We start from the raw sequence: 23,870 nt of genomic DNA on the forward strand, positions 1-23,870 counted from the left end.
AGTGTGAACTCTTTTTCCCATGTGGACCACCCCTGTCAGCACTCACCATCCTTTGGGTGTTCGCAGAGATATGTGCCTGGCTAGGGTCAGTGGAAAAAGAGATGACAATGTTGCAAAAGATGCATTTAATAGAAATGTTTCAATCCTACTCATGAAATTAACAACCCCGCTTCTGTGCATTGTCCCCTGTGCTTCAACAGATGTGGCTTTCAGGAACACCCCACGCACCCCAGCCGAGCATCTCCGCCAGATAAGAGAGCACCCAAGATGCAGCAAAGAAGAGATGTTCTGAGAGGTCCTGCAGTGCTCCAATGCAGAAAAAAGGGAACGAAAGGAGCGCTGGGAAGCTAAACAGCAGGACAGAAAAGAGAATCATGTGTTTGTTTAGGACACTACTGAGCGGATGATTAAAGTAATGGAGGAACAAACGCAGATGCTGAAGGCCTTAATAATGCCGAAAGATTAGTGCTCAACCTCCACTGTAGCACATTCAGAACTCTTTTCCATGTCCCCCTCCACCCCCCAAACTCCGCCCGCACATTCCTTTCCACCGTCCGGGAATTCTCGGATTCCCTTTCACTCTCCCCCCTCAGACAGCTTTCATAATGATAGCTGGACCTACACACAGCTGTGACAGTCTGCCCTTCCCTGGTTCCTCCTTTCCTGCCAAGCATCTGTGTGTGCTGTTCCTCGTGCAATAAAAACAAACTTTTATAATGGTAAATCATCTTTATTTTTTTTTTCAACAAGGTGAGATTGCAGGCACTGCCAATACATGCACAGGCATTTTAATCACTTTATTACAGGAATATAAGGCCCCAACTGTCACCATTGCCTCCTAGGAAAACTACATGTCATGTAACATTGAAGCAACTCAGACAGAGATATGTTATTGGTGGTCATTGTCAAAGTGCTGCCTCAAAGCCTCACTGATTCGAATAACTCTCCTCTGACAGCCCTGGTATCTGGCTGCTCAAAATCAGCGGACAAGGGGTCTGCCTCAGCACTCCACCCCTGAGCAAACCTTTCACCCTTAGCTTCACAGAGATTATGCAACGTACAGCATGCAGCTATGACCATATGAATATTATCCTTGGTGAGGTCCAACCTGCCCTAAAGGCATTGCCTGTGCGCCTTTAATCTGTCAAAGGCACATGTCAGCTGGCACCTACTGAGCCTGTGGTTGAACCGCTCCTTACTGCTGTCCAGGTCTCCTGTGTAAAGTTTCATTTGCCATGCCTGTAAAGGGTACACAGGATCACTATGGGCATTTCAACACTCCCCCCCTCCCCCCACTATAATCTTCTGGTTAGGAAAGAAAGTCCCTGCTTGCAGCTTTCTGTACAGGCCAGTGTTCTTGAATATGCATGCGTCATGCACCTTCCCAGACCACCCTGCGCTGATGTCAATGAAACGTCCATGGTGATCCACAAGCGCCAGCAACACCATGGAGAAGTACCCCTTCCTATTAATGTACTCCGTTGCAAGGTGGTCTGTGCCAAAACTGGAATATGTGTGCCATCTATCACTCCTCCATGGTTAGGGAAACCCACTTCTTCAAAGCCGTCCACTATTTCATGCACATTTCCCATAGTCACAGTCCTTTGTAGCAGGATACGATTTATTTCCCTGCACACTTGCATTAACGCAGCCCCACGGTCGACTTCCCCATTCCAAATTGATTCGTGACTGACCAGTAGCGATCTGGAGTTGCCAGCTTCCACATAGCAATTGCCACACACTTCTCTACCGAGAGGGCAGTTCTCATTCTGGTGTCCTTGCGCTGCAGGTCTGGGACAAGCTCCACGCACAGTTCCAGGAAGGTGGCTTTCCGCATCCAAATGTTCTGTAGCTGCTGCTCATCATCCCACACCTGCATGAAGATACAATTCCACCATTCAGTGCTTGTTTCATGAGCCCAAAAGCAACGGTCTACCCTCTGCACCTGCTCTGTGAATGCCAAAAGCAATCTAAAGTTGCTCCTATCCATATCATGCAGAATGTTGGATGCCTGCGAGTCTTCTTCAGTTAGGAAATTCACGATTAACTGCACTGCCATCTGTGATGTCTTCATGACAGTTAACAGAACACAGGAGAGCAGTGCGGGATCCATTCCTTCTCACAAAGATGCTGGGGTGCACAGCAAAGAAGGACCATTGAAAAAATGCCGCAAAAGAAAGTCGGAAGCCCCTGGAGTGCTGGGACAGAAAGCAATGCATCACGGGACATTTAGCACTGTCCCAAGATGCACTGTGATCTGCTACATCATCCCACAACACCTAGTGACAGAAGGACTGTGGGACAGGTACCCACAGTACATTGCTCACACTCTCAGTGGTGGTGCTCCCACTGTGAATGCGATCTGCTGACAGAGGGAGCAAGTGTAAACATGAAATTGAGATTTTTATTGTGTTGACTTTTGGGTGTTGACATCACTTTTGCTGACACAAATTGGTAGTGTACACATGGCCCAAGAGAGCAAAATCATTCTACATTTTTGGTTCCCAATGATCTGTCTGAGCTGTAGCCTGCAGGTGTTTGCTTTCAGAATCTGCAGTCAGCAGCACTTTAAATATTTAGTGTTGCCACATAAGAGAGAGACTTGTTTGAGTTAGTAGTCAAGCAATATACAAACTTTTTAAAAATAGCTAAAAATCTATAAAGAGGAAAATACTTAGGTAATTTTTTAAACATTTACTTTTCATTATATTTTCAGCCTAACAGTTTTTTTGTGAAGTAAAAATATACCTTTAAAGCCTGGTGCAAGCTAACGAATACAGTATTTTTCACTTCATATCTTGCGTGGTAATGGAGTAGTTTTGTACACTGTTAAACAGTGTATCAATATGACTAAACATAAGGTCATATACCTAGGAACCATGAATGTAGGCCATATTTACAGGATGGGGTACTCTATCCACTATGACTCTCGTCTTTTTCAGAGTCACTGCTTCCCAGGAAAATCTGCTGAATATGAACTCCCAATATGACATTGGACAAAAATGGATGCATAAACAGGGCAATACCGAGTAGGAGTAGGAAGGTGATATTACCTTTATAACTGGTACTAGTGCGACTGTAGTGGGAATACTGTGTCCAGTTCTGCTGTCTGCAGTTCAAGAAGGATGTTGATAAATTGGAGAGGGTTCAGAGAAGAGCTGCAAGAATGATTAAATGATTGGAAAACATACCTTACAGTGATAGATTCAAGGAGCTCAGTCTATTTATCTTTACAAAGAAAAGGCTAAGGCATGACTTGATAAGTGTATAAGGATCTACATGGGGAATGGAAGCTAATAATATACCTTTGTCTGCTAGATAGGCTCTTCTATCTAGCAGACAAAGGTACAACAAAATTCAATGACTGAAGATAAATTCAGAGTAGAAATAGTGTACATTTTAACAGTAAAGGTACCATTGGAATAACTTACCAAGAGTTGTGGTGTATTCTTGATCTCTGGAAATCTTTAAATCAAAATTGGATCTTTTTCTAAAATTTATGCTTTGTTTCAACAGCTTTTGGACTTGAAGCAGAAATCACTTCAGAGAAGTGCCGCATTGTTATGCAGGACATCAGACTAGACAATTACAGTGATCCCTTCTGGCCTTAAAGTCTATTAATTGCCACCCTCAAAGTAGCATACATAAACCAGCCCCAAATGAGAGCTGTTGACTGTCCTGTTAACTTGCACCTCTAAATCACATCAGGATACTCTTGAAAAACTATTGTTTAAATAGCAGTTTTATAGTGTGTATATTTTCCTGCTATTCGCTACTTTCAGTCTCCTAGGAGCCACTGAGGCCAGACTTCCCTTCTCGCTTTCCATATATTTGGCAGCAAATAAAGCAGGCTTCATTTGATGAAAAATTTCTGTATAAATAACTTGTCATCTCAAGGAAGAGTTACATCCTGCTGAATAAGAGTTTCCTCAAAGCTATCCAGGAAGAGTCCACTCTGAATCTGCATATGACCAAAATAAAAGATGATTTGATTATATAATGTTGTAATGAAAATGTGAAAAGCAACAAAGAAAGACGCTGTGTGATCTTGGAAGGGAAGTTATCAGCCACTTTGTGTTGAGATGTTTTTGAACCAGTTACATTAAAGTAATTTTATCTTCGCTTTTCTACACTGATTGGCACAAGAAACAGAGAACCAGAAGCCTTCTACATTTGTGAAAGCAATAATGAAATGTAATTAATTTTGTTAAGAGCTCTGCTGAATTTTTCTGATTGTAGAGGGAGGGTTGAGGGACAGGTTAACATGGGTACCAGAGAGCGAAGGAACCTGCAGTAGTTTGCTCAATCAACTTTAAAAAAATGCAGCAAAGCCTCAATAGTAACTGCCAAACGTATGGCAAAATATAAGAAAATGAAGTTGTTGAGCCAAGCATGGCACTAATGGAAGCAGGCACAGTTTCAGCTGGGGGGAATACCTGCTTAAATCAGGGCTGAATTTGGCATGTTAAAATAATACTGAACATGCTTCCCTATTCTTTAAAACAAACTTTTTATTCCTTCTCAAAAAGCAAACAATTGTTAATTCCTTAATATTAAATTGTGTTGTACTTTGGCAAACAGATCTCTTTATTTTTTTGTATCCAGAGTTATAGCTGTTGACTTAAGTTGCAAAAATGAGTTTTCAGTCTCATTAGTACTGTAGAGCCAACTCAGTTAAGATCCAGTGAGCTGCAGGTTTTATTCCATCTCGGACCTCATCCACAACATTATTGTGAATCACCAGATAGTCTTACAAGGTTTGCTTAAATGACTGAATAGGCATTTAGATCTCAGAGAAACATTAGTTATGGTGCAATTCTTTTTAGAAGCTCTGCATATCACCCGTAAAACTGTTCTCAAGGATCATCAGTATTTAGAATTGACTTTTCCTGGAGCTACTGGCAAAATCCACAGTGGAAAACAGAGTACAGAATGACTAGGACACTACCTCTGTTAGGGCAGAGATTGGATTAGGTGCTGAAGTATGATGATTATTTCCAATATGCAAAGAATATCAGTTCAACTGCCAACTTTGGGGCTGAGGAGAATTTTTTTTAGCCATGTTTGCAGGGACATTGGGGAGGTGTTTCCTTCTCACAGGAGTATTGAATTAGGTTTTTGGGTGCATGTGAGCATTTGTAAGGAGTTCTTTACCAGTGGCCTGAATAGCCCCTGCACAGAGCAATGGTTCTTACCCTGAAGGTATTCCAGAAATGCTCAAAAATACTTTTGTGACAGCTGAATTAAAAGACACTTCTAGTAGTAAAAACAGAATGTGATAATCAAAGCAAAGCATTTTGACAGATGCGTAGTGCCCCAAAATCTGATAAACTCCCCCCCTGAAATGCACAGAGATATCTTCTACTAATAGAACTGAAATAATACTTGGACCTGCCAAGAACTGAAACATTTGCATCCAGTATGTTCACAGTATATATTTCCCTAAATGTGATGAGAGGCTTCTGTCAGTCCTCTGTAGTCTACTCATCCTGCTTTAGAGTTTTTCAAGCTATTCCACTGATCCTTGTTGCTCTCAGATTGCTTAAAAACAGTCGCTAGGACAAGCACCATCTAATGGAAAGCCATAAGTACCTTGCAGAGAGGGATGATTTTTTGCATAGGCCTCTCCTGTTTCCCATTCATGGCACATGTGGTCTGGTTTCTCTCTGGAAGCTAGGTTTAAACAGAATACCCGACTGGGTTGCTGTAGGCTGCTGACACACAAACACCCCACAAAACAGCATGGGCCATCTCTATTTGAACTCATTTTGCTTCATTTTAACTGCAGAAATGCCAAGGGCTGTCCTTAAGAGTAAGATTTACAGCCCCAAAGAGTGAGATTCAAGGGCAAAGAGTGAGACTTTCCAGGTGCTGTGTTAGCTCACTACATGGAGAGAGGAGGACCTAGCTGCCTGCTTAAGACAGGGACTCACATCTTTCGTCCTTACCAACATCCAATAGTATACAGGTTTTGAATCCACCCAGCACTTAATAGTGTGTTTTAAAATGTACACTGCTTAATATTGCATATGAAACACTTAAATGTCCTAATTCATACTAAAGTCTAGGGCACGTGAGAATTCTATATACAATGCAAACCAGTGGATTTTAATAAAAAGAATTATTTGCTGGTTGGAACAAAAACCTGGATGGTTGGAGATCACGGAGGACCAGAGCTGTTAACTCCTGGTTTAGGCACACAGTCAGTGGACAGAACAAGAGAAATATTCAAAAATAAACTTTTTATATAAAAACCTAAAAAATAACTGTTTTATCAATACAACATTTATTTTGCATATCACCTTATCATAATGATCATCCATTTGAAAAGACACTTTACAATACAAATATTATTTGGTTTGTAGATTATTGCTCATACAACCAAACAATACATTAAATGAATGTAAAAATAACTAAATTGAATTTAATTAAATTGAAGCTAACAAACCATAGATAAAGGATTCAGATTCCACATTTCTTTTAATATCTAATTTGGTTTCACATTTTATCCATGTGGTTATATTGCCATGTGCACCCTGTCCCATTGCTGTTTTTATAACTTCTTTTGGTGGCTCAAACTTGAACTATGGCTCAGGATTTGCCAACTTCACTAGGCTAATAGAGGACAGTGTCTAGTCCAAGGTTTGGTCTGAATGGTGTCTTATTCTTTCGCCCAAGACTGAACACTCTCTCTTCTCCTTCATTTGAGTGGGGTAAAACTAAGCTAAGCCTGGCAACCCTGGACAGTAATGGGCACTTGAGAAGACCACTAGGGCTTTTGTCATTGCTAAGATATGCCCACACAGTGTCCATCCTGTATTGCACAGTAATGTTATCTGTGTCAGTTTGTAGAGCTTTGATTGCATGGGCAGTTAAAGTTAGTTCAGTGATGTACTGTTAATATTTATTTAACAAATACAGTTTAACCAGGAAAAAGTGTATATACATTTTTTCCATGCTCTAATTGTAGAAATGTATCTGGTTATACAGACAAGTGGACAGGTTTCCAGTATTCTGGCCAAAGAGGTATTCTGTGTGTGCATGAAGTAGAAGAGGTACATATTATATAAAATACATGTAATAGGTAATTAAGTTTTCTGGTACAAAATTCTCATTACGTATTGTATAATACTGTTGTTGAATTGTTTAGTTAACTGGTCCTGTGTACTACACCAATTGCCTTTTGTTCTACATCTTGGACTAGCAATTATGACCAACTATGATGGATGAAATGCTCGTCCCTAGAAGCACTCAGGGGGCAGGGTTGTCTTTGCTGAGAACACCCTGGGCTGTAGATCTTCATTCTGAAGGGGCCCACGGGAGTCCCTTCTTGGTAGCTTTTAGGGCATGTTGTAAGGCTCATCTTTCTCTTACCCTGTCCCTCAATTTCCGCTCCCCCCCGCCCCCCGACACACTGCTATTCCCTTTATTCCCCTCGTGTATCAGTTTGGGAGTTGAGCCCTTGCAGATAACTCATGTTTACAATTTAATATGCCTTTGTAACAACAGGTGTGGGCCATGTCTTGCATTTCCTGTGCACCCAAATCCAGTATTCAAATATTTAAAAACAAACTACAGATCTGATCCTGCAAACTCTTATGGTACTAGCAGATGTAATGTCGTATTTGGAGAGTTTCCTATTTTACTGAAGTGGGACAACTCAGAGGAGTAAGTTGTACACTTGGTATTAAGTGTCTGCAGGATCAGATCCTGTACATGTAGTGAAATAACTAATAGAGCTGCTTGGAAAGTGAGCTCCCCCCAGGAAAAAAATAGAGAAATGATTTTATTTTAAATCTAAATTTTCTATAGAAAAGTTGAACTTTTCACTGAAAAAAAAAAAAAAACTGAAATATTTTGATGAGGAAATGCCACTGCAGTGCCTCATGCAATTTGCTGTTTCGGTGCTTCATGTGTCCATTTTCCTGCGTAGGCTAGGTTCCCTGATGAGGGGAACCAGTTGCATTTAGGGAGTCTGTGGCCACACTGAATCATGAGAGTTGTAGTCTGGCTGAGGATCCTGGCCCACAGAGGCCTATGGGGACATGAAGAAACTGAACTATTCCTATTATGTACTCTGGAGTGATAGCTTAATCTAAATAGTTTAGATTTTGGACTTTTATTTCTTACAATTTTTTTCCAGATTAAGCAGACACTTAAAAAAATATTTAATCGAATAATAATTTTGATTAAAAATACCCAGCCCACCATATTAATATGTCATTATGCCTGACAACACATGTGCACGGTGTTTGTTATTCTTTACATAGATTATAAATTGTCAAAAACCATGAATACATTGCTAAGTGGAGAAGATGGTCATACAATACCTTAATGTGTGAGATGCAAGAATTTATTATTATTTTCAAAACTAACAAACCACAAGGAAAATATGGACAACATATATGCACCTCTGGTGTAAACCCTCAAAGAGAAATAAATGAGGACAAGACAAGGGAAAATGAAGAGCAAAAACCTGCAGTTACTTTGAAAATCTAATTAAAGAGAAGAAAGGTATAGAAATGTAAGTAGACATTTTTCAAGTCACTCTCTTAAAAGTTCTTAAATTCAATAGGCTATGTCAAAACATTCTCATCTACAACAAGAATATGTATATCTTTTTGTAAGGATGTCCGATAAGAGAATATAAAAGAGCACAATAATATAGGGTAAACTTAAGAACTGCTTTAGGGGAAAAAATGACAAAGTTAACAAAGCAAAATTGAAAAAAAAATTATACTTTGTCTCCTAACTTCAAAGGAATTTCAAAGCCATGAAATTCTTTAAGATTGAAACATGAGCCGTTAAATTATGTTTAAGGATACACAGTGTATGGCTTTGAAATCTGAAGCAGAGAAAACAGGGAAAAATACTGAGCTGCCTCCTTTGTGACTAATGAAAATACGTCTACCGACGATTTTATACTTGTGACACCCCAGAGTTCTTGTATCCCAGAATATGTAACTCCCAGCCCCCTGCTCCACCTCTTAGTTCCTCTTCTCTTGCCTAAGTCAACAGGATAAAATATCACAGAATCCTGGCTCACTTGAGGAGTTGAGGTTGGTTTTCCTATCTGGGGCATGTCCTATCTCAAACTCCATCTAGAAATGGGGTAAATGGTGTGCCAATCTCTCTCCCCTTAGAATGAATACCTCCCCCCCCCACTTCCACCTTCTGCTCTCAAGATGGGGAGGGAGGAGTGAAGCTGTGCTGTATCACCACTGTTCTTCATACTCAAACTCTCTCTGCAGTCTTCAGCATCCTATGCGTTGCTGCATAGTGTGGTAGTTCACGTATTTCATGGACAGTATTAGGCTTATGACATCATCAATGAGGAAAAGAAAGTGGTCTCAGGGAAGCAATATGGTGTTAGGACACAATCCAATCCTGCTGTGCCTGGCTTTAGGGTGGGAGTTCTTAAGCTAAGATGAGCTGGAATGCCTTTTCTCTTAGTTATGTAAAGACTAAAGAGGTGGTAGGCCTATGCTGTCTATCTTTGTAGGCTTATTGTGGCAAGACATGGCAGTAAGAGACCGGAGACTTGCCCATAAACACAGCTCCTTTTTCACAGACTCAGGGGAACCTAAAGGGATAAGGCTGCAGGCAGAACCTCTTATGAGTAGTTATAAGGATAGTGAGGTTTTGCAAACCCAGTGCTACAGGTTTCTCTGATTACTTTTTTAGTTTGTATCACTCACAATAATTACATTATATGCTTATATATGTACATACTCATGTGACCCTCTCTTTGTGTAGAAGGACTGCAGTCCTTTGGAGCAAATCTCCATTTTGGTCTGGTAAAACACCTTTTAGTTTGCACCAAAATCTCTATCCATCTCCTCCAGTTTGAGGGCATCCTTGGGTACTAGATCTGGGATCAGTCTCTCACTCACCTTTATTATTTTTAAAATTATAAAATCATTTATTTAAAGGAATATTTGCTACAGGGATAATGTGTATTTTCTTGGCATTTATTTATTGGCTGCTGCGGCAGTGCTGTTTCTTTAAAAATACTGGGAAAGATAGAAATAGGACTTCTAGTTTATCATGTTTGCTCAATAAACATCAAAAGGCACCAGGGAAGTAAGTCTTTGTTGCATGTTGAAGCTGAGTACAGTATTACTTATGAATGAATGAATGTATGCATGACTGACTGACTCAATGAATGAATCACCCAGAATAAATTTTTGTGCTACTTAGAGCTGCACAAACTTCTTTGACATTTACTTACAATGCATAATCATAAATATTGTATACGCCACAAGGCAAGGGAGGAAGTACAGTCAGACCTGGTTAATGTGTGGCTTTTTGCAGGTCTGGGCTCTTCACATCTTTAAGCAGTAACCAAACTTAATAGCAGCTACATGCGTACCGTATCTGAGGCTACTTTTAAGTCCAACACGATGAAAATTTCAAGCCAAATTAGGTTGTTCTGATCTGGCTCTTTGCATGTATGCAGCATATATATGTATTAATAAAAATGGTGGTGCCAGAGGAAAAGAATATACTGTAAAAGACTCTTATACCAAAGCCTTTTAAAAATCCAATGACATCTTATAATATTTAAAATATAATAGTTGAAGTACAAACTGTTTTTTTTTTTTTAAAGAAAAAAAGCCAAGCCTGAAATACTAGTATTTTTAAGACGTTCACACCATGGCAAACATTCCAAATTGAACCATCTAAAATGCTGCCAGTAGTGAGAGCTACAGGGACCCAGCTGAGGTACTGTGTCCTGGGGGCTTTTCCTCCCAGAAACCTTAATAAAAACTAGCTTCCAAATGATTAGATTTATTTCTGCTTTGAAGCACAGAGTCTTTTATTTGACTTATAAAAAGTCTATGGTTTGTTTGACCCATATAATAAAAAAATCATAATGTAGAATTCTGGATTTTACATTTATATTCATTTTGAAATAAGCTGAGCAATTCCACACTCTGCATCCTATTCAGATTCTGTTGATCAAAACATTTTGGTACTTTTCAATTTTATTGGTTTAATGGTTGGTTCATGGGGGTTGAAAGTTTCAAAATGGAAAGTCTGGCTATCTGAGAGAAGAGCTGGACCTGAACTAGAACCCCAGATATGAATACTTTCTAACTTAGGTTAGTTCCAAACTGGATCCAAACTCCCACAAACGTTTAAGGAGTTTAGATCTGGATTCAGAGTTCATGTCTAGAAACCTGCTATATTTGATTTCAAAATACTTGCTTTTCACAGATTCTGGAGAGTAACTCTGACCAAAAAACCCAACACCCTTCCCCCCCGCCCCCCACTTTTTATACCTTCTTCCTAAGGGCTCACACGTGCAAACCTTTCTTCTTGCTGCGTAGTCCTCACTCATGTCAGTAATCCCAAACAACCCCTCCATACCCAAAACCCAGGCTTCTGGGCCCCTCTTAACTTTGTGGCAGCGGCAGATCAAGAATAAATTCCTTTCTGTTTTCTGGAACTCATTGTGCTTCTATGGTGTGCTCAGTGAGAAAACAAAATGATAGGGGGAATGCTCCTTGGTATGCAAATTGATTTTAAATAAATGTTAAAGTTCTTTAGGCTTTAAAGACTAGGTAGATTTAGATACAATGCAGATATATTTTTGCAGAGCATGTTTTTCACAAACCATATCCTAAGAGGTTCTAAAGCATAACAAGAATAGGCAGCAAAGAATGTAAGAATGGCCATGTTGGTCAGACCAATGGTCCATCTAACCAAGTATCCTGTCTTCCAACACTGGCCAATGCCAGATGCTTCAAAATGAATGAACAAAGCAGGGCAATTATCAAGTGATCCATCCACTATCTTCCAGTCAGAGTATCTGGCAGTCAGAGGCTTAGGGACACTCAGAGTATGGAGTTGCGTCCCTGACCATCTTGTCTAATAGCCACTGTTCTTATCTAATTCTCTCTCTTTTTTTTTTTAACAAGTTATAGTTTTGGCCTTCACAACATCTCCTGGCAACAAGAACCACAGGTTGACAGTGCACTGTGTTAAGGGATACTTCCTTATGTTTGTTTTAAACCTGCTGTCTATTCATTTCATTGACCCCTTGGTTCTTGTGTTATGTGAAAGAGCAAATAATACTTCCTTATTCACCTTCTCCACACCAGTCATGATTTTATAGACCTCTGTCATATCACCCCTTAGTCATCTCTTTTCAAAGCTGAACGGTCCCAGTCTTTTTAATCTCTCCTCACATGTGGAAGCTGTTCCAGTCCTTTAATCATTTTTGTTGCCCTTCTCTTTAACTGAACGTATGGTACAAGATGCAGAAAACAATGGTGTAAAGACTACGGTGAATAAATTAAAGTTCAATCAGAAAGCTAATAGAGAATTTGAGAGAAATGATCCCTCTAACATGAAACTAAAAGCCTTCAGAATGAAAGAAGGCTGCTCCAGGTGCCCCAAAATTGGGAGATTTAAGGTAAGGGAAAAAAATCAGGGCAGTAAACCATGTTTGATTCTTAATTCTGCTGTACTGTTACCCTGCCTATCCTAAATAAAACTGTCAATAGAAGTGTTTTGTAGATCAGCAGTCTAGCACAGAGATGTTTGAATTGGTACCTGTGAGCTTAGTATAGGGTTGCCAATTTTGGCTGGATGTATTCCTGGAGGTTTCATCACATGGCATGATCTTTAATTAAAGATTAATCTTTAATTCCTGGATATTCCAGGACAATCCTGGAGAGTTGGCCACCCTATCTTAGCGGAAGGGTATTTGCTGGTGGGAAATAGGATTGGTGTTATTACCCACAGATGACGATCAAAGGAGTAAAGTTGGTGACAGTGTTGTCAGATACCTGGCAGCAAACCTATTCCATTGGCACTGCAAAATCAGCCCCCAAATAATACTGGAAATAGTTCATCGTTCTCAATGCAAAGGAACCCCTCTCTTTAGCTGTCAACCCACCCCCAATTTTACCCTAGCAGCTCTTTTGTTGGCTATTGGAGTTGTTCTCTGATGACTGGCCAATTTGTTTTGGTAACAGGGCTGGCACTGGTATTATGGTTTCCTCTGGAAGATAAGACCCTCAAATGCTATGTGAGCTCAATGGCCCCGACTAGATGTGGCATAAATGGGCACCATTAAAAATCAGATGCTTATCACAGGAGGGGATATCTTAACATTTATCATATCTATACCATTCTCTTTACTTAGAATGGGTAGTATCTTAGTACTATCTAAATTCTCCAAAGTCCACTCCCAGCATGCAACGAGCCAGGTGTAAAATCTGGGATGAACTTTGAGTGGCAAAGAGACAGTCAATAGTACAGATTGGCTCTTCCCAGGCCATTCATGCTGTATTGTTGCACTGTCAGAAGCATCTCTAAATCAGATTGTATTGGTATTACAGAATTTTCACAGCTTGTAATTACTCCATTTTCATTATATTATGATCCATCCCATTGCAGAGTATCACTGTGAGTGTTGTGGCAGACCAGATCCCCCTTAGCATGCTCAGTATGCCATGAGTAAAGTTGGGCTGGGAACTGTTTTTCTGGACCATGAGAATTTTCAAGATTTAATTCCCCCTCCCCTTTTTACACTGGCGTAAAATGGAGACCTTTGGACATTTTTGAGAGAGAGAGACCCGCTTACTCTGGGATAGCCAGTAGCCCGCTGCTTAGGGCACCTGCTCTTAATTAGGCAGAACAGGAACTTGAACCTGGGTGTCTTACATCCCAGGTGAGTGCCCTAACCACTGGGTGGCTTCCCCCCCGAAATTCCATCCTGTACCTGAGAAAGTGCCCCAATTTTTCCCCCTAAAGTGATGTTTCTGCACAAAGGTTTGGTTCTGAGTAATTGGCATTTTTTTGAAGTAAACGGTTTCATCAAACAATTCTTGACCATTAGCTCAGAGGCAAGCATGATAGGTGCTCCAAACACCCCGAGTTCCCACACCAGTTCTACACGTGGTGTAGCACATGGTTCCTTTGCACCCTCTAGTTTCAGGTAGCTCTAGTAAATATCTCAGCTCTATTACAGACCTAAAAGTTGCAATTCTTCAACAAAAAAACTTCAAAAACAGACTCCAGTGAGAGACTGCTGAATTGGAATTAATTTGCAAACTGGATTCAATTAACTTAGGCTTGAATAAAGACTGGGAGTAGATGTGTCATTACACAAAGTAAAACTATTTCCCCATGTTTATCCCCCCCCCCCCCCCCGTTCTTCTGACGTTCTTGTCAACTGCTGGAAATGGCCCACCTTGATTATCACTACAAAAGGTTCCCCCCCTACCCCCCCCCCAGCTCTCCTGCTGGTAATAGCTCACCTTACCTGATCACTCTCGTTACAGTGTGTATGGTAACACCCATTGTTTCATGTTCTCTGTGTATATAAATCTCCCCACTGTATTTTCCACTGAATGCATCCGATGAAGTGAGCTGTAGCTCACGAAAGCTTATACTCAAATAAATTTGTTAGTCTCTAAGGTGCCACAAGTTCTCCTTTTCTTTTTATTGTTAAAATAGCAACTCAACATTTTCTAACCCAGCCCTTGTGCACAGACCAACACAAGTGCAGAAAGGTCACAAATTTATCATTGGAAGACCCTCCTGCTGCACGCATGCTGTTGCTCCCATTGCTCTTGCTTGCAGGCTACTCTGCTGTGGTTCCTTCTGGCCTCCTGTCAGCAACGTTGCTGCTTCTCTGCCCATCTCTCAGCTTTTTAGTCCTAGGTTGCTTGTGGCCCAGGCTTCCCTATGCAGCCAGCTCCCAGGTTGCTGCCTCTGGCTTGCTGCTCCCGATCACATGCAAACTCTGAGTCTTTGTGCCTTGTCCCCCTCTGACCTCAGGATGTACTTCCTTTTCCTGTTTGCTTGGCATGACAGAGCCCTCTATTTGCTAGATGTTGGATTGGGTAATAGTGCCCTCCACTGGCTAGATCAGCTGGAGGGGAACAAAGGTGTCTAAAAATGAGCTTGTAGCTTCATTACAATATTTTATTTTTAAGTGATTGTTGTTTGTTTTCCAGTTCTAAATCTAATGTCTCACTTTGGTTCTTTCCTTAGATTAGCTATTGGTCCAAACCACAAATTTTGGATCCAGATCTGGATTTTGAACACCTCAAAATTTTGTGTGTGTATGTGTGTGCGTTGGCAGCTGGGAGGTTTGATTTGACACAATCTAAAGATAAAGGACACCTACAAAATCTGGATCTGGATAGGGTTCAGATTTCTCCCTCCCTTTGATTCATTCCAAACCCCATTGTTGCATACGACTCCTTGCAGATTTAGCCATATTTCTAGTCTTCAATATACTGGAAAACTGAATCGCCAAACCACCTGTACATTACGAAAACACAGCCATGACATATTTAGCATTCTCCTCTTCTCCCTTACTAGTTTTTATCTCAATAAGGAAATAGCGTAAGTGTAATAATAACAAAGAAATCAGTTATTTAGGGGTCTTCTCTTTTTTCTTATTCCCTCAATCTCTTGGGTGTGTTTTGAAAACCTCAATAAAATGTTATGTTTAAATCTAAGCAAGGAGTCCTTTCAATGAGGAATTCTGTCTCAGAAATATCCAGGACTAAATAACTGAGCAGGTGAGTCATGGAGCAGCCAAAAGTTGAAGAATCATAAAATTTTTACTACTATAGTACATTGCTTCTATTATCAATTCCTTTATGAGCTTAAGACTTCCACAGCAGCATAAATATTTTAAGCCATTGAAGCAATTTGAATAATTTTAGTTTGTTCAGACATTAAAAATGCAACAGTGAAGGAGAGATGGTCTAAGTAATAGAATTCAGAATCAGAAGTATATACTCATAATTTCCTTTTAGGTTTACAGGAGCATGTAGTTATTCCCCAAAGAACAAATGAGTAAGTTTCAAGAACATAAACAATGATTCAGATATACCTGTTATTAGCATTGCAGTTATTGTTTGGTAACTACTACACTCCAAAATTATTTCATTAGGAAAGCTGAGGCAGTAAGTTATCTTGACAGGCTATGAGGCCCAGCCTTGCACCCCAGAAATATACCATTTTACAGTGCTCAAGACTCCCTTGAACAGTGCAAACTCATTAGTTTGCCATTCCAGCAAAGGGTACTGGACGAGCAACAGCCCTTGTTAACCTCAGCTGACATTCTCTAAGAACTTCAACCAAAACCACACTGTTTTAAGTAAACTATAAAACAGATGTATTAACTACAGAAAGATAGATTTTAAGTGGTTATAAGTGACAGGCATAGAGATCAAAGTTGATTACCTATGCAATAAAAATAAAGTCGCAGTCTAAAGTCTACAGCAGTGATCCCCAACACAGTGCCCGCAGGTGCTAGGGCGCCCGCTGGGGCGTTTTTGTGCACCCGCAGAACATGCTGCCGGAGAACCACCTGCCGAAATGCTTGCCATTTCTCGGCGGTATTTCGGCAGCGAGGCTTCTTGCCGCTGCCGCTTTTCAGTGGCATTTCCGTGGCCGATTCTTCAGCGGCCGCGCTCGTCGGCGGCATATTGGTGGCGGAGTGTCCGGCGCCCTCCACAGCCTTCTGGGAATAGCAATATGCTATTCCCACAGAAAGGTTGGGAACCACTGGTCTACACACTAAGCAAGACTTGAATCAAGCAGTTTCTCACACTAATAGATGTTACAGACAGCTCGCAGTTCTTAATGCACAGACTGAATTCCCTTTCAGCCTGGGACCAATCTCCCTAGTTCAAAGTCTTTGTCTTCCCAACTATCCTCCAGGTGTTGAGATGGGTGAAGAGAGAGGCCAAATGATGATGTCACTGTCCCTCTTTTATATTTTCTTCCAGCTTCTAGGAAGATTCTTTCTTTGTCACATGAATTAGGCTGCCTCCATTGTGTATGTGCCCTATGAGGGATGGCCCTGGGAGAGTGGATTCTCTTTAATGGGCCATCAACATATGTCTGGCTGGTCCTGATTTAAATCTGTCTCACTACGTGCGCCTTTGTTGCCACTGAAAGGCTGGCTGTGGGTGTCTCCCAACACCCACAACATATTTCAGTAATACACACATAGCATAACTTCACATACAATGGTAATTCATACATATAATTCAACAGGATAGTAATGACTTCTTAAATGATACCTCACAAAGCCTACTTGCTACAAAACATACCATAATCATATCACAGGGGTGAATATGGGGGTTCCAGGGTGCTATTTTGTGATACAGTGTTACAGTCACTTCTATAAGAATGAAAATCATCTGGCCAAGGACTAGCCAACATGTTAGCAGCTGAGTGCTACAGGAAACTAGCTGACTAAGTCATCTAATTATTTCATGCTTTTGTCTATTCTTCATGATAAGGCCTATAAATCCATTACAATGGGTACCTCAGTCTGTTTGCAGCTTGGGGGCAGAACCAGAACAGTGACCTGGCAGCAGGTGAATGCCCACCCCCTGAAATTCCCTTGAGTATTATCCACCCTCTCGCCTCCACTCAGCAGCTGCCAGCTCCACCAGACCCCCTGCTGCAGAGCTTTTCTGAGGAAAATTCCAAACTATAGTTCAAATTTTTAAACAAACAATTCAGTTCAATAATGTCTGTCTAATTCCCAGCCATGCCCCGGGGCTGTATTTAATTTTAGAAAGATGGAGATTATCCCTTCAGCTCCGCTTCTCCTTGTGATGCGTTTGCAGCAGCTGGTGTCCCTGCAGGCTTCAGGGAAAGAGAGAGGCTGAGCAAAGCCAGAGGCAGAAGGGTCTGTCTTCTGCCCTCCCCCCCGCATCTTATAAAGTGTCTCATTCGGAGCCAGCGGTGTGTAGAGAGTGCAGCTTCTCCCAGCCGAGGCCAGGCAGAGGGGCCTTGCCCCCTCCTTTCCGTAGGTAAGAAAGGAGCCAGGCAGGACTGGAAACAAGATGACTCTGGGGAAATAGCACCTCTCTCCCTCCTCTCATGAAGAGAGCAAAGTCAGAAGGGCAGTGTGCCAGGTGGAAGAAGGCATCTGCATCCCTATAGCTCCTATCAGAAGCTATGCCTCTGACTGCAGAGCTCAGACACCTCCTCCCCCTATGCTTCTCTGCAGGTCACAGATGGAGGGCATAAGACACAGCATGGATGATGCCAGTGCTGGAGATTTGTGGTAAGGAGCCTTCAGGGCCTAGTCTGCTCCCCTGCTGGCGCCTCTGTAATAGTCCCTCCTCTCACCCCACCCAGGAATCCCTGCTCATCGCTCAGGTTGAGACTGCCAGGCACAGGCTCAGACTGTTATTTTTCCTGGTGGTTGCTCCACCCCCTGCTCCGCCCCGAGGCCCCACTCTCACTCTGCCTCTTCCCGCACCTGCTCCCCAGGCCCTATCCTCACTCCGCCACTTCCTGCCCCCCACTCCGCCCCTCCCTAGAGGCCCCATCCCGCCTCGGCGAACAGTTGATCAGTGGCCTTGATGAACAGCTGCGGCTGCTGGGTGCTGAGCACCCCCTGGTTTTTTCTATGGGTGCTTGAGCCCCAGATAGGGTTGCCAACTTTCTAATTGTACAAAACCAAACACACTAGCCCCGCCCCTTCCCCAAGGCCCCGCCCCTGCCCCTTCCCTTCCCTGTGGCCCTGCCCCCTGCTCTCTACATTCCCCCTCCTTTGGTGGCTCGCTCTCTCCCACCCTCACTCACTTTCACTGGGCTGGGGCAGGAGCTTGGGGTGCAGGAGGCGGCTCCAGGCTGGGGGGATGGGCCAAGAGATTCGGAATGTGGGAGCGGGCTGCAGGTTGAGGCAGGGGGTTGGGGTGTGGGAAGGGGTACGGGCTCTGGACTGGGGGTGAAGGCTATGGGGTGGGGCTGGGGATGAGGGGTTTGGGGTCCAGGAGGGGGCTCTAGGCTGGGGGGTTGGGCTGAGGGATTCGGAGTGTGGGAGGGGGCTGTGGGTTGAAGCAGGGGGTTGGGGTGCAGGAAGGGAAGAGGGCTCTGGGGTGGGGCTGGGGATGAGGGGTTCAGGGTGTGGGAGGGGGCTCTGGGCTGAGGTGGGGGTTGGGGTGCAGGGGGGGGTGCGGGCTCTGGGCTGGGGGGTGCGGGCTCTGGGTGGGGCCGGGAATGAGGGGTTTAGGGTGTGGGAGGGGGCTCTGGGCTGGGGCAGGGGTTGGGGTGCAGTGGGGGTGAGGGGGGTGGGCTGGGGGGCCAGGCTCTGGCATGGGGCCAGGGATGAGGGCTTTGCAGTGCAGGAGGGGGCTCCAGGTTTGGTGGGGGCTGAGGGCTGGGGCAAGGGGTTGGAGCTCAGGGTTGGAGCGCAGCTCCCGGTCAGTGGTGCAGCAGGGGGCACTAAGGCAGGCTGCCTGCCTGTCCTGACACCAGGTTGCACATGTGCTGGAAGCAGCCAGCAGGTCCGATGCTAGTAGGCTCGCGGGGGGAGGAGGAGGAGGAGGAGGAGGAGGAGGAGGAGGAGGCGGCGGCGGCGGCGGCGGCGGCGGCGGCGCACGTGCTGCTGTCACCTAATGGGAGTGTAGAGCCAGTGCTTGGGGCAGGGGCAGCGTGTGGAGCCCCATGCCCCCCCCCCCCCCGCCAGGAGCCGGACCTGCTGGCTGCTTCCTGGGTGCAGTGCGGTGCCAGGACAGGTAGGGACTAGCCTGCCTTATACCCGCAGCACCGCTGACCGGACCTTTAACGGCCCAGGGTCCCTTTTTGACCGGGTGTTCTGGTCGAAAACCGGACACTTGGTCACCCTAGCCCCAGAGCACTCATAGAGTCAGCACCTATGCTGCCGGGGAAAGAGACCTATCTGGCCTCCCATATGAATCCCATGCAATAGAGAGGAGTAGAACTTCTAGGGAACCCATCCTTGTGCCTGTAGCCAGAACATTCCTTCAGAGACCAAAAAAAGCCCAGGGTGGGGAAGGAAGACAGTGGGATTTCCCTGTTCTCTTCAAGGACGCTAGCCACTTGAAATATTTTTAGAGCAATCTGAGCCCAATTTTGTTCCCCCTTTGATGCAGGATTAGGGGGATAAACTCAAAGGAGAAACAAATGAATAACAAAATCAGTACTGTTTCCCTGACCCATCTTTATAGGGTACAGCATATGGGATAATCACCAGTGTTGGTTTCCCCTGCTCACCCTCACATGATGCTGCATGGTAGATCAATGCAGAAAAGACCAGGCTATAGACATGAGCTGATTCCTCTAGGCATGCACACACATCACCTTACTTAGGGAAATCTTCCTCCTTAGGAAAGGAAGGCCAGGAGTCCAAATCAGAGTTAGGGAATCAAATAAATAGACTATATTAAAAAGAAAAACAAAAGAGAATCTTAGGTCTGCAGCTGCCTTAGACATGCTATAGCTATGTATTCACTCCTCATGCACCCTGGGAAGGTGTAGTTGAAGGAGAGAGATTTCCTACCACACCTAAAAGATTGGGCACATATTGGGCTGTTTTGCCCAGCTGCCAGTATGCATCACCATCCCCAGATGCCAATGTTAGTGTTTCCAGATTCTGTTGAGGTTGCCTTGTCTCACCACCACCTTCATCTTCTTCCCACAGCAGATGGCTATGGAGTGACGAGGGGGACAGCAGCCCCCATGTGGAAGAACGGGCAGTCAGATGTGGAAGAATTGGGAATAAGTAAGGGGCCTCTTGGCCCGCCATTTATTTCTATCTACTCCACTCACCCGCTGGCCTCCATTTTATAAGGCCAGAAGGTTCCTCATTGTGCACCAGTCAAAACTTAAGCTGGTATGTGGCTATTTTCCCTTGGCAGGACTCTGCATTGCTAGCTGGGGGAGATTTTTACCTGCAAGAGCAGTCTCCTCACTATAAAGCCTTTTACAGTCAGCCAAGTCCAGGCAGGCATCAGCTCTATCCTTTGAAAACTCCAGGGTGGCAGCAGGCTAACAAAAATAAACAAATCTGAAAGGTCATTGGACTCCCCTAAGTGCCCTGATTTGCTTTCACAAGCAACGCTAACATGGCTGGACAATATTGCAAGTATAGTCGCTTTCTAACTAAAATTGCACAGCGTAAGGGCTTCTTCCTGGAGAGGAAAGGGAAGAGTGGGATTCAAATCTGTTTCTTGTAGGTATGCAGGACGGATTCTCAGATCAGATGCTCAGACAAATCAGTGATCTTAGCGATACAATGGGAAACTTTACCGGAAGCTGAAGGTATTCAGAATCATAAGAAAAATTGACTTAGAAGCATGGTGCCTGCCAGTGACTGTAGGAAGGACCACAGGTCACATGGCAATCTGAAGCAGTCTGAAGTACAACTAGGGTTGACAGGTGTCTGGTTTTTGACCAGAACATCCAGTCGAAAAGGGAAATTGGTGGGGTGTGTGTGGGAAGAGCAGCAGCTGCTGCTGGAGCCTGGAGGAGCGGCTCTGCTTAGCAGCTGCTGCTCTTCCTGCCCCCCAGCCTGACAGAGAGAACTCCCAGACTCCTGGACTGGGCTCCAAAGTAGGTAACCTGTCTGCCCACCTGTCTTGCTGTGCCCCAATTTCCCCACCCCAGCCCCTCGCTCCAGGGACTCACCCCGGATCTGCTGTGCCCTGATTTTTCTACCCCAGTCCCTTGTTCCAGGGACTGACCCCCCGGCTCCTCTGTGCCCTGATTTCCCCACCCCAGCCCCTCACTCTCGGGACTGACTGCTGCCGTGCCCTACTGTGCCCCAATTGGGCAGGCGGGCAGGCTTCGCGTCAGCTGCTCCCAGCCCTACTCTGCAGGCGGCAGGTGAGTCCCAGGGATTGGGGGAGTGAGTGACAGGGGGTGGAGGTGGACAGCGAGTGATGGGTGGACAGGCAGGCAGTGGGCAGGGCCTCGGAGGAAGAGGTGGGACAGGGGGCGGGGGCCCAGGGAAGGGGTGGGGCATGGGTGTTCTCTTTTCAGGGATTTGAATGTTGGCAATCCTAAGTACAACAGGGGAAAATACCTCTTTGCAAGTGGTAGCTAGAACAAGTACAGGGTCACTGGCTGCCTTCTATTGCTTCAGAGCTATCTGCAGGTTTCCCAACAAATCCCATCTGAAATTAGACCCCTCGATTAGTGCCAGGATCTCTCAGTTTGGAGACTGAAGGACTATATATAGCTTTGATCAATCTCGTCTCTGGACATTGTCCAGAAGAGGTACCCTATGCAATGAATTACAAGAACAGCTTTGTCCCATTCCCACTCACAGCAACCCACTGAAAGGCCATGACATAAATGAAATAATCCATCATCTCCTTCAGCGTAGAACATTGCAACTGGCTCCCCATCCTATTTCTAGCCTCAGAGACTCAAGGATGAGCAGAGCTCAGTCTGAAACATCTAAATAAGTTCTTAAAGTAGGTCTGACTTCAGAGCATTCCCATTTTACCACCTCATACAATTCTTATGTTTGGGAATCTTTTTCTTTTCCTAATTACAATCATTCTAGTCTGTTCTTACAAGTGCTCCCAGTGGGTGTCTCCAGGATCATGGTAGCAATAATATTGATTTTTAGAGCTGAGTGAATAAAGGATATGTCACCCCCTGCTCCCTCGGAAATACTGAAAAAATTAAAGAAAAGTGTAGTTTCAAGTCAAACCAAAAAGAATGTTGTAACCGTGCCTTTGTGGGTCACAACTGAGAATACCAAATTCAGAATACTGCTGAGAAATAGGGCGGACACACCCCAAAACTAGAGGTTATTCTCCCATGAGATATACCAAACCAGCAAGAAAAGTAAACTTGAATTTCACCACACTGGCTAACAAGAAGTTATAAAAGCCGTTTCCTTAGGTATTCCAGTCCTTGTATCACCCCCCAAAATACTGGATTTAAAGATGGGTGGTTCTTTACAACCAGTCTCATCAAATAAAAAGTTCTTCTGATTCCAGAGGACCAGCCAGGTCAATATATAACTCAGATCTTATGCAAAAATCATGCTGATGCCAATCCTTTAGTATCTAAAATCTAAAGGTTTATTTATAAAAAGAAAGAAAGCCGAGAGTTAAAATTCGTTAAAGGAGTCAAATACATACAATAAATGTTCTTGGTTCAGGCTTGTAGCAGTGATGAAATAAACGGCTGGCTAGATAAGTCTCTGGTTGTTTCCAAATGATTGGAAGGGCCTCAGTTCCCTGGTTAGAATGCTCCCATTAATATAAGTCCATAGTCCAGAGGTTTGAGCAGGAAAGATGCAAAATGGAGGTGTTTCCAGGGCCTTTTATAGCTTCTGCCATGTGGAGGGAAAACCCTCAGCACAGCTGTGGAAAATTACAGGTAAAAGATGGGCGTTTGCAGTCACATGGGCAAGTCACCTGTCCATGCCCGATTTCACTTAGTCATAGAAGGAAGCCATTACCTATACTTCAGATTGAATGTCCACAGGAAAGTCCATTCAATTTAGATGGGCGTCTTCCATGGTCCATTGTGAGTTAAGTGTCCTTTTGATGGGCCACTCAATTTGAATAGTCCCTTCAAGACGTGCTGGCTAACTACCTTGTGGGAGTTACCCCAGGAGCAAACATTTGAAATCCAGGTATAGAGCCAATACTCATAACTTCAAATACAAAAATGATACAGACAGCATAATCATAACCAGCAAATCATAACCTTTGCATAGACATCTTACATGCCACATTTTGTACAAGTTTTGTTGAAAATATATAACAGTGGTTGCAACAATGATCTATATGGTCATATTTTAATCAAATAACATCACAGATGTCTCTCAAATGTTGGCGAATTGAGTAGTCAAAAAAATGTCAAGTCAGATCAAAATCAAATGTTTTGTTTCAATCTGATCCAAAACTTTTTCATTTTGATTTTGGGGCATTTTGATAAGCAAAGGAGGACTAGATTCACAACATGGCCAGGGAGGAGGCCTCCCTTATAATCTTAAGGTCTGTGGTTAGAGAACTCACCTATACATGGGAGATCCAGATTGGGTTTTCTCCTCTGCGTGATGTGAAAAAGGGATTTGAACTTGGGACTTCCACATTTTAAGA

At 43.6% G+C, this 23,870-nt stretch overlaps 1 long non-coding RNA gene across 1 annotated transcript; it reads right to left on the bottom strand.

The window, feature by feature from the left end:
- Nucleotides 1-821: 821 nt before the first annotated feature.
- On the bottom strand, nt 822-14,782 carry LOC141986561 (uncharacterized). Its single transcript, XR_012639317.1, has 3 exons — nt 14,279-14,782; nt 3,054-3,158; nt 822-1,873 (listed from the first exon to the last, which is right to left on the bottom strand). It is a non-coding gene; the product is annotated as an uncharacterized LOC141986561 (long non-coding RNA).
- Nucleotides 14,783-23,870: the final 9,088 nt, after the last annotated feature.

The sequence above is a fragment of the Natator depressus genome, chromosome 1 (genome assembly GCF_965152275.1).
Source record: "Natator depressus isolate rNatDep1 chromosome 1, rNatDep2.hap1, whole genome shotgun sequence".
Classification (NCBI taxonomy): domain Eukaryota; kingdom Metazoa; phylum Chordata; order Testudines; family Cheloniidae; genus Natator; species Natator depressus.